The sequence below is a fragment of the Schistocerca gregaria genome, unplaced genomic scaffold (genome assembly GCF_023897955.1).
Source record: "Schistocerca gregaria isolate iqSchGreg1 unplaced genomic scaffold, iqSchGreg1.2 ptg000238l, whole genome shotgun sequence".
NCBI lineage: Eukaryota > Metazoa > Arthropoda > Insecta > Orthoptera > Acrididae > Schistocerca > Schistocerca gregaria.
The window spans coordinates 622,917-632,678 of NW_026061750.1; the positions used below are offsets into that span (position 1 = coordinate 622,917).

At 42.6% G+C, this 9,762-nt stretch overlaps 1 non-coding gene across 1 annotated transcript; it reads right to left on the reverse strand.

Moving 5' to 3' along the window:
* Positions 1 to 341: 341 nt before the first annotated feature.
* Positions 342 to 416, reverse strand: Trnat-ugu (transfer RNA threonine (anticodon UGU)). The gene has a single exon. It is a non-coding gene; the product is annotated as a tRNA-Thr (tRNA).
* Between the last annotated feature and the right edge of the window lie 9,346 nt (positions 417 to 9,762).

Here is a 9,762-nt window from a genome sequence, read left to right on the forward strand (position 1 = left end):
CCCTTCCTCTACCTCTGATTGTTCCTAGACAGCAACTTCCTGTTCTTCTTGGCAGGAAAAGCCGATCTGTCTAAGCTGGATATGCAGCACTCGGCAGCCTGCACTTGATATTCGTCCGTATTTTCGGTGAGTATGTTTGCATGCATTCTGCAGTATGAATCCTTTTGAGCACGTGCGACACGGGACGAGTTATCATCTACATCTATATGGATACCCTGCAAAACACATTTAAGTGCCTGGCAAAGGGTTCATCGAATCACCTACACAACTGATAATTAATTGAAACCCTCAGCTGCCGACAGGTGTTGTTGATATACTTCGATGGGGACAGCTGAAAAGTGTGCCGCTACTGGGACTCGAACCCAGGATCTCCTGCTTACAAGGCAGACGCTCAATCCATCTGAGCTATCGAGGGCACAAATGAACAACACGACTGCAGGAATTTATCCCTCGCACGCTTCCCGTGAGACTCACACCCCGAACCGCCCACAATCCGATTACGTAATGTACTTAATAGGTATTTGTCCATCCACTCATTACTGGCTCACACTAAGGTGACGATTCCCGTAAGATTTCCGGTAGCCTGTGCGCATTCGCACAGACGAAGGTCAATGGCTGGGTGACGTTTAACCATAGATATGAAGATAGTAACTGTTCTAGAAAGAACAGGCGCCACTGACGACCGTGCAGCTCTTCTAGAATACATGATAGACCGGCCGATGTGGCCGAGCGGTTGTAGGCACTTCAGTCGGGAGCCACGCGACCGCTACGGTCGCAGGTTCAAATCCTGCCTCGAGCATGGATGTGTGTGATGTCCTTAATTTAGTTACGTTTAAGTCGTTCTAAGTTCTAGGAAACTGATGACCTCAGATGTTAAGTCCCAAAGTGCTCAGAGCCATTTGAACCATCAGTCCGTATGTTTGCACACTACTTACAGTAACTTATGCTAAGGACAACACACACACAACCATGCCCGAGGGAGGACTCGAACCTCCAACGGGGGGAGCCGCGCGAACCGTGACAAGGCGTTGGACACATGGCTGGTACCCCGCGCGGCTCATGGCAGCCGTGACACTGCTTCAAACAATGGACTGTAGAAACTTTTGTAAAGCACGGATTAAAAAAAAAAAAACCTTTCCGTTCCAGGAGTCTAGACAAGTACACCTTTAAAAAATGCAACTACAAAGAAATTGAATTTTCGAACGGGGCAGGGCTTAAAACTTTGAAGAGTTAAATTTTAATGGCCGTTCTCTTGTATGCAAATAGTTTCACAGTAGAAATTTCTCTAGTTTTATTTATTTATTTATTTTTTGCTGTAGGTAAAGAAGGATAGGATTCTGAGAAGGGGGAAGGGGGGGGGGGGAGGAATCTCGCCTCTCCCACCTTGGAATTCTCAGTACAGAATTTTTATTCATTACGAGATTCTCAGCCACTTGCAGAAGTGATTTCGCGTGATTCTGCAAAACTTTTCCTTTAGCCAATCGTAGCAACTATAGGATTCCGTTCCTGCTGCATGACATGTCTCGGAACTTAAACTGACCAACTTATTTGCATAAAGAGCTAGCTTATCATCCGCTTCTTTACCTACTTAGACCGTTCATGGTCTGCAAAGCATTTTTTCTTTAATCGTTTTTTTTATGTCTTTTATAAACTGCAACACTTTCTAAACTTTTCTAAACCTAACGCCGTTGAAGCATGGTCTTTTGCTGAATGACCAAAAAGCAATGCTGACAGCTGGGGTCCAAGGTTTTTGTTAATCAAGCCGTTTGTATTCTTGTTTGTATAACGCATATTTCTTTATATCTAATTGAGAAGTGAAATACCGGTTTTCGTAGATGCAGATTTAAAATATTTTAATATAACGCAATAAATATTTCATTAAAATTTTCATCCCCTTATGCTCGAAGTTAAAAACCAGTGAAACACGTAGTTTTTAAAAATTGTAACAGATTAGCCGAATACGAATTGTCAGATATGCTTTCATAATGCTTTCATAATGAACCATTTTCAGAAACGTGGAGCCGGATCTGGGGGTGAATTTCCTTCTCTCCGAGACACCCGGCTTCTTCTTCGACTTAGCCGGCAAACAGGCCGAGGACGCCGGGTGGGGACCGAATATGCAGCAGTTTGTGGATGGCGACGTCGTCACTAGCTGTTGCCTTCGTGCGGGCCTCTTGTGTAAAGGGGGAGCCAACCGTGGCCAAGTGAAGGTCTGTATTCCACAGGAACGAGTTAGCATGGCACTCAGATATTTCCACGAGTCGGCGGACGGGGGTCATTTGGGGTTCTTCAAGACCTTGAACCGAGTTCAGGAATACATGTTTTGGCCCAACCTATATCGCGATGGCAGGCGATTTGTTGGCAACTGTGTCCAGTGTAAGCGTGGTAAGCCCGATGTTGGGCTGCACAGAGAACTACTACAGTCGCTTAGGGAGCAGTGTCCTCTGGACCGCGACTCAAAGATCGAAACAACGATCGACGGAAACTGGCGCCAGAAACGCACCAGCTCACTCTATTTCATCCCCTTAGGGGTTGAACTTCCAAAAACACCGAAACACGTATTTTCTTATTTGTAGCCTTGAAGTCAAATACCAATTTTCGTAGATGTAGCCTTAAAAATACTTTCATAGTTCTTCCATAATTATTTATCTCAAAATAAAATGTTCATCCACTATTTCACCGCATAGAGGTTAAATTCCCAAAGATACTGGAACACATATTTCTTTATTTCCGACCTAGAAACCAGATACAAATGTTCGTATGCCTAGCTTCAAAATTACCTTAATAGCTACATGATTCAGAAATCCTTTCATGTCCTGCGTCTCCCCCTTAGAGGTGGAATTTTGAAATATGCAGTATAAGCGGTATAAGATCAACACTCTTTCCAAATCTCAAGGTTTATTTTCCTTGGAGGTCTGGACTGTGTGAGTTTCATAGTAATAGTCCTCCACACACACACACACACACACACACACACACACACACACACACACACACACACACACCACTACCAATGCCACCACCACCTCCTGGGGAAATTTCTGCAGACGCCCTTGTTCCACTGCAGTCATATTTTGCCGACGACCTACATTTAGCAGCGTGGGAGGGATAGTGTCGTGCAACAGACAGTACACTCAGTAGACAACGAACTGTTCGTTGTGAAATCAGCGACATATTAACCGAGACTGACACAGAAGGTGCTGAAGGTGAAGCACACTAGACTCGTGTCCACCACGGCTTCAAATAGTATCGATTTACTATGAACGGAAGTTCCGAAAAGTGAGCAAGTAATTTTACAGTAAATTCAGTACCGATGGTGAGGATATACAACGAAAAACATTTCTATAAAATTTCAGAAATAATGAAATATTCCACTCAAGTCGCTTGACAGAAAACGCAATGGATATGCTTGCACTTAAGACGGAAGGCCCTACGTGCTTACGCAGGCTTACGACAGATCGCAAAATTCGGCAGTAGGCGTAAGCCAACCTCGTGTGCTGCCATCTGTTGTTGATGCCAGGCATCAAGGTCTCAGTAGTACGACCATCCACTGGAGAGTAGTTTGCTTTGTAAGCACTCCGTCTTCAGGCCACGAGTGACCTACTGGGACAGCACCATCCGACCGCCGTGTCATCATCCGTGGAGGATGCGAACAGGAGGGGCGGGGGTCAGCACACTGCTCTCCCGGTCGTTATGTTGGTATTTTTTGACCGGAGCCGCTACTATTGGGTCGAGTAGCTCCTCGATTGGCATCATGAGGCTGAGTGCACCCCGAGAAATGGCAAGAGCGCATGGCGGCCTGGATGATCACCCATCCAAGTGCCTTCAACGCCCGACAACGCACTTAACTTCGGTGATCCCACGTGAACCGATGCAACCTCCGCGGCAAGGCCGTTGCCGCAGATACTTTACAGTAGTTGCTTACGTTTCATAATTATCTAGTTTACGGGGAAAATGTAAAAAAGGCGATTGTCACCGAAGCTACAACTAATCTGAATTTCTGGTTAGTTATCAAGTGGTCTTGTGTGCGAGCCTGAATTTTTCATCCTTTGCGGTGGGAATGATTCAAACCCGTCATGTTCTTCTTATGAAGTGTTCTATTTATTTTGCACACAATGATCGTTTGTAGTTGTCTTGAGTTACTAGGTTGATAAATTTTTGTTTGGCGCACGTATCATAACTGAGATTTGCGCTTAATGGCTGAAGGTGAATTAGCGTAATGAGTAGTAGCGAATGTTACAGTAACATGTTTCTAAATTATTTCAGGTAAATTACGTTAGTCGTGTAATATTATCCGTATACCAGTACAGTATATGGGCCAATTACGTTAGTCATGGAATACTATCCGTATAAGACTATGTCACCTTGGTGTCCCGGAATTTGCTTCAATTTTGGAATCCACGAAAGAACTGGAAATTTTCCTTTACACAGCTTTCCATATAATTTCTATTACAGTGATTCAGTCTTGCCTGTCACTCGACTTTTCTGACTGTGAAATAAATTCTATCGCTCAGGTGCTTATTACCTCTTCGTGTTTCCATTTGCCGATATTGCGCATAAACACATATCTCAAAGTTGCTATGGACATTGATGGAGCGACACACTTTTCTATGGCGACACTGCAGTTTATAGATAGAAAAACCGATCAGTTAAAACGACATGGGTATTTTAGTTCTGAATAACCGATGTCTTTCAGTATTTGTTTGCTCTCGGTTATAACAAGTATCTTTTCATTTTTTCCTGATAACCACGTAAAAACAGATATATCAATTAGCCACAGATGTCGTAGTAAAATTTTTAGTTTTCAAATAAACCTTTAAAAAAAAAAGACGAGTAATTTTTATTCGTAAGATTTCCATAGCACTGAAATACGGCGTTATTACAGAAAAAAATGGGAAAAGTTATGTATGCCACTTTAATAACACTGCTGATAGAAACGAGCAACAAATGGATTGGTCCAACATTGCCGAGACAATACTGTGCCTGTTATACAAGCAGAGCGCGAGACTGGACACAGTTTCTCGCTGTTGTCGAACGTCAGTTGTAACATAGAATGGCACCATCTGGAAGTCTGGAAGTATTTTACGATATGCGGTACGAGTGAAGAACAAAGTTAGATTTGGTCGACTTGCGACATCATACAAGGAAAAAAGTTAAAATTTAACAAATCATTCATAGTTCTCGATAAAAGTAGAAAGTGCTTGATCTGCTGCTGTGTCTACATAGTATGCCGTTATCTGCTTTTAGCCCTTAAAAACAGAGAAATTAAAACGAAAAAGAGAGTTCTCCTGCCGCAGTTTTCACTCTTTATCGCTGGACTATACGTAATGCCTGCATAGTGCTGTGATAACCGATTACAATATAATTTTTGAGCAGAGCTTCTAAAAACTATAATCAGTAGGATAATATTGCCAGTTTTCTGTAGTATAGAAGCACTCGCCAGCAGCGAAGATCGGACAAAGTTTTATTTGACTATTTAATTTAAAGAAATTAGAATTATATTAATACCGTCAGTTGCTCGCGGGCGTTGATAAATATCAACGTGGACAAGTGAAAATGTGTGCCGCGACCGGGACTCGAACCCAGGATCTCTTGCTAAAATGACAGACGCTCTATCCATGTGAGGCACAGAGGACACAGTGTATGGTTCGACTGCAGGGACTATCTCGCGCACGCCTCCTGCGAGACTCACATTCTCACCTTGAATGTCCATACACTACAGTCGTAGAGTCCCACTCCAACACACTCATTCCTCGTGGAAGACATGTCCATATCAATATAAGTATATGGTTCTGGCAATACCAGCCATGACCTTCTTCTGTGAAGATGCACACGTATTCCCCGAACTGGACTTGGTAAGAATGTGTTCCACGAGTAATGAGTGTGTCGGTGTGGGACACTACGAATGTAATGTGTGGACATGCAAGGTGAGAATGTGAGTCTCGCGGGAGGCGTGCGCGAGATAGTACCTGCAGTCACACTATCGTCTGTGCCCTCGGTGGCTCAGATGGGCAGAGCACCTGCCATGTAAGCAGGAGATCCCGGGTTCGAGTCCCAGACGTGCACACATTGTCACCTGTCGCCGTTGATATACATCGACACACGTGAGCAGCTGACGGTATTAATATAATTCTAATTTCGTTCTGAACGGCTGCAGGTCATCATAAGGGTATTTAATTTGACATTTTGATTCCATTTATCAAGAAACTGAGAAAGTAAAAATTGTTTAATCTTTCTTTGATTTCTACGTTTACTAGAGAAAATAATGTAAATAAAAGACTGAAAATCGGTTATTACAAGAACTGGTATTGTGACGGGCTTTAACAATTAGCTTAAAGAAGGGTTGGGAAACTGATAAGAGCCGAAAACCAGTTATTTCAGCGATAACCAACATTCCCACTGGTGTTCTGAGTGGTAAGATTGACGCACAAGGACAACAAGAACAGTTTCTCAGAAAGGTTACTGGAGCTCTGATGTTCTCAAAATGAACGGGCCAGCCATTGGCGTCTGCGAGGGTGACGGGGAGGGGGAGGGGAGGAGGTCGGGAGGGGAGGATAGGCAAAAGGGCACTTTCACCCATCGCCCCCAACACTCCCTGGAATCTGGAGTAAAGAGTTTTTATTCGTTACAGTATACTCTTCCAGATAAGAATTCTCCACAATACTGATAAACCTTAGCTTTGGCCAGTTGTAGCGCTTATAGAGTTAGGGTCTTGTAGCTTGATGCACCTCGTAACTGACCAGCTGATTTGTACACAGAGTGCCAGTTTCAGAATCATGCACTCCAGCCCCGACGCACCTTCCCCCCTCCCCACCACTGGAAATATTTCTGCAGACTCCAGTCTGCCACTGTGCATATATTTTGATAACATCCTGGTTTTAATAGCATCGAAGGAACAGCATTGTGCAGTAAAAGGGTAGACCTAGCACAGAACACACCATTCACAATGAAACGCATCACTTAGTAGATGGTGAAGTACTCTGAAGCTAGCCAGATAGAAACAGAACCTCCTGGCACTGCATCTAACCCAAATTCTAATCTTACACTAATCTCTTGTATGTACCTACCACGCCCTCAAAGAGCCAACGATTTACTATTATCAGAAGTTCCGAAAAATGAGGAAGAAATTGACCCACACTTTTTTGCGTTGTTTATTATTTCGATTACACCATAAAGGGAATGGACTTGTAGCCACAGGTTACACAAGCGATAGATGGTTTAAAATACATAAAAAGAGATGACAATAAGAAACGCTTTTTAAAAACACAATGATGCACGGCTTTTACGATTTTTACAGGAAAAAAATGGATGACAAAATAAAGGTTTTTCAAAAATACGCTGGTAGACAATATTGGGGATTTTTTATCTTTATAGATGACTAGCGGAAAAGCTTGGTGTTGACCAGGCATTTATTTAGAGCTGTGCGTCCACGTCCGTACTATGCAGCGTCTGGCCTTGTCCTGAGTTTTTATGACGTATCTCCCGAAACATGTGTCGTACAATGATATAATTTTGTAGGTACATTCAGCGTCATATGCGGATACTGTCTGCAAAATTTATTGCGAATATAGTAGCAAAGAAGTAACAAATTTAAATGTCACGAATGCTGTGATGCCCACACACTTGGGTGTAACTAATGTACACGGGATGCTTGGCACGATCATTATGGCTACCATCACCTGTGCTCGTAATTGGACCAGCTGTGTCGACGTAGTGAAAATATAAATGTGCATAACATGGTAAACGTCCATTCTTCCCAGCCATCAGACCTGAACTACGATGAAAAATATCATAAAAAGTGGTAGGGGCAATGGCCTTGCCGCAGTGGATACACCGGTTCCCGTCAGATAACTGAAGTTTAGCACTTTCGGGCGTGGTCGGCACTTGGATGGGTGACCATATGGGCCGCTATGCGCTGTTGGCATTTTTCGGGTTGCACTCAGCCTTCCGATGCCAATTGAGGAACTACTCGTCCGAATAGTAGCGGCTCCAGTCAAAGGAAACTACCACAACGAGTGGGAGAGCCAGCTCCTCCTCCACCCTCAGTGAGAATGACGTGGCGGTCGGATGGTCCTGATAGGCCACTTGTGACCTGAACACGGAGTGCTTTTTTAAAGTAGTACTCCCTACATAAAACTGACAGTCTAGGCTCAGGGACTGTCCACGGTAAATGCTGCAATGGACCTACGAATACTATTAAAATAACGGTTTGAGTTCTCTTTAATTGTCCAATCATCTGAAGTGAGTCCTTATTGCAGTACGCTGAAAAATAGATTTTATGTTAATGGCGGATAAATTTTATGTGAATGGCGGCAAATTAACTTTACCCTAATGACACACAAGGTCAATGCCGTACTATCACGTAAAGTATTCTCAGATCGAAATGTTTTGCATTACAAAATCTCCAATGTAGATTCATAATACCGCAATTATAATTCTCAAAATAATTTGGAGCTACGTTCAATGCATATTTAAATGTATCTTTCAAAACAATAACAGAATTCTCATTAGATCATCATTATCAATGGCTAGAGTATTCCTATTATTTCGTCTACCAAAAACCGCGTCTCACTATGGCTTCTTCAGTACGCTGTTTTGTTTTCCACTGTTGACAATAGAAACGATCTGGCAGATGTGACATTGTAGATGCGCAGTATGCGTGTCTTAATGCAAATAAACCGTCTGGAACATTTACCCTTGAACGTCCCTATAATGGGATTTCATGGAACGTTATTACTTTCCTGTGTCCATTTCCATCACAAAAGCTGATCGCCACGACTGGGGAAGGGGAGGAGGGGGTGGGCTGAAAGTTGGCAGCAGTGGCAGAAAAACCGAAGGAAACCTCACGTTTTCGTCATTTGTTTTCATAATGAAGTAGTGCCAATTCATCACATCGCACGCTTTTCTCTCGGAAACGGTAAAATTCATCGTCTGGATATCAATGTCGCCTGCTGAGGTATGCAGTCGCACCACTCTGTACGAAATAGGTTCTAAGCTGATGCAGTCGACAAGTAACATCGAAATATATCGTCACCTAGAAATACATCGACACCTCGAAATAAATCCACACCTCGAAATAAATCGCCACCTCGAAATAAATCGCCACCTCGAAATAAATCGCAACCCTCGAAAAATCGCAACCTCGAAATAAATCGACACCGTGAAATAAATCGAAACCTCGAAATAAATCGACACCTCCAAACAACCACTACACCGAAATGAGTCGATATCCCGAAGTATATCGACATCTAGACGCATTTCGGCTTACCATATAGACCGAAATCTCGATGCTAGTCGACATATCGAGATAAATTGAGGTACAGAAATATATCGATATCTCGAAATATATTGGTACCACGTAATATAAAGATATCTCTCAAAATAGCGATATCTAGAAATTTATGGATTACTAGAGATATGGAGGTACCTTGAATTATATCGATATCTCGATAAGAATCGATATCTGTAGTACACCAATACATGGAAATATATCGATACCTGGAAATATATAGACAACCTTAATTGTGTCGGTATATCAAAATAAATCGATATCTCGATATAATCGGATACTCTAAATCAATCGATATCTCGAAATAAATAGACTCCTCAATATAGATAGATATCTCGAAATAAATCGGTATCATGATTTAATGTGCGCATCTACGTAAGTCGATATATCGAATTGAATCGATAATGGGAAAAGTATGGACGTCTCAAAATAAATCTGTACCCCTAAGAAAACGATTATCGAAATAAATAGAT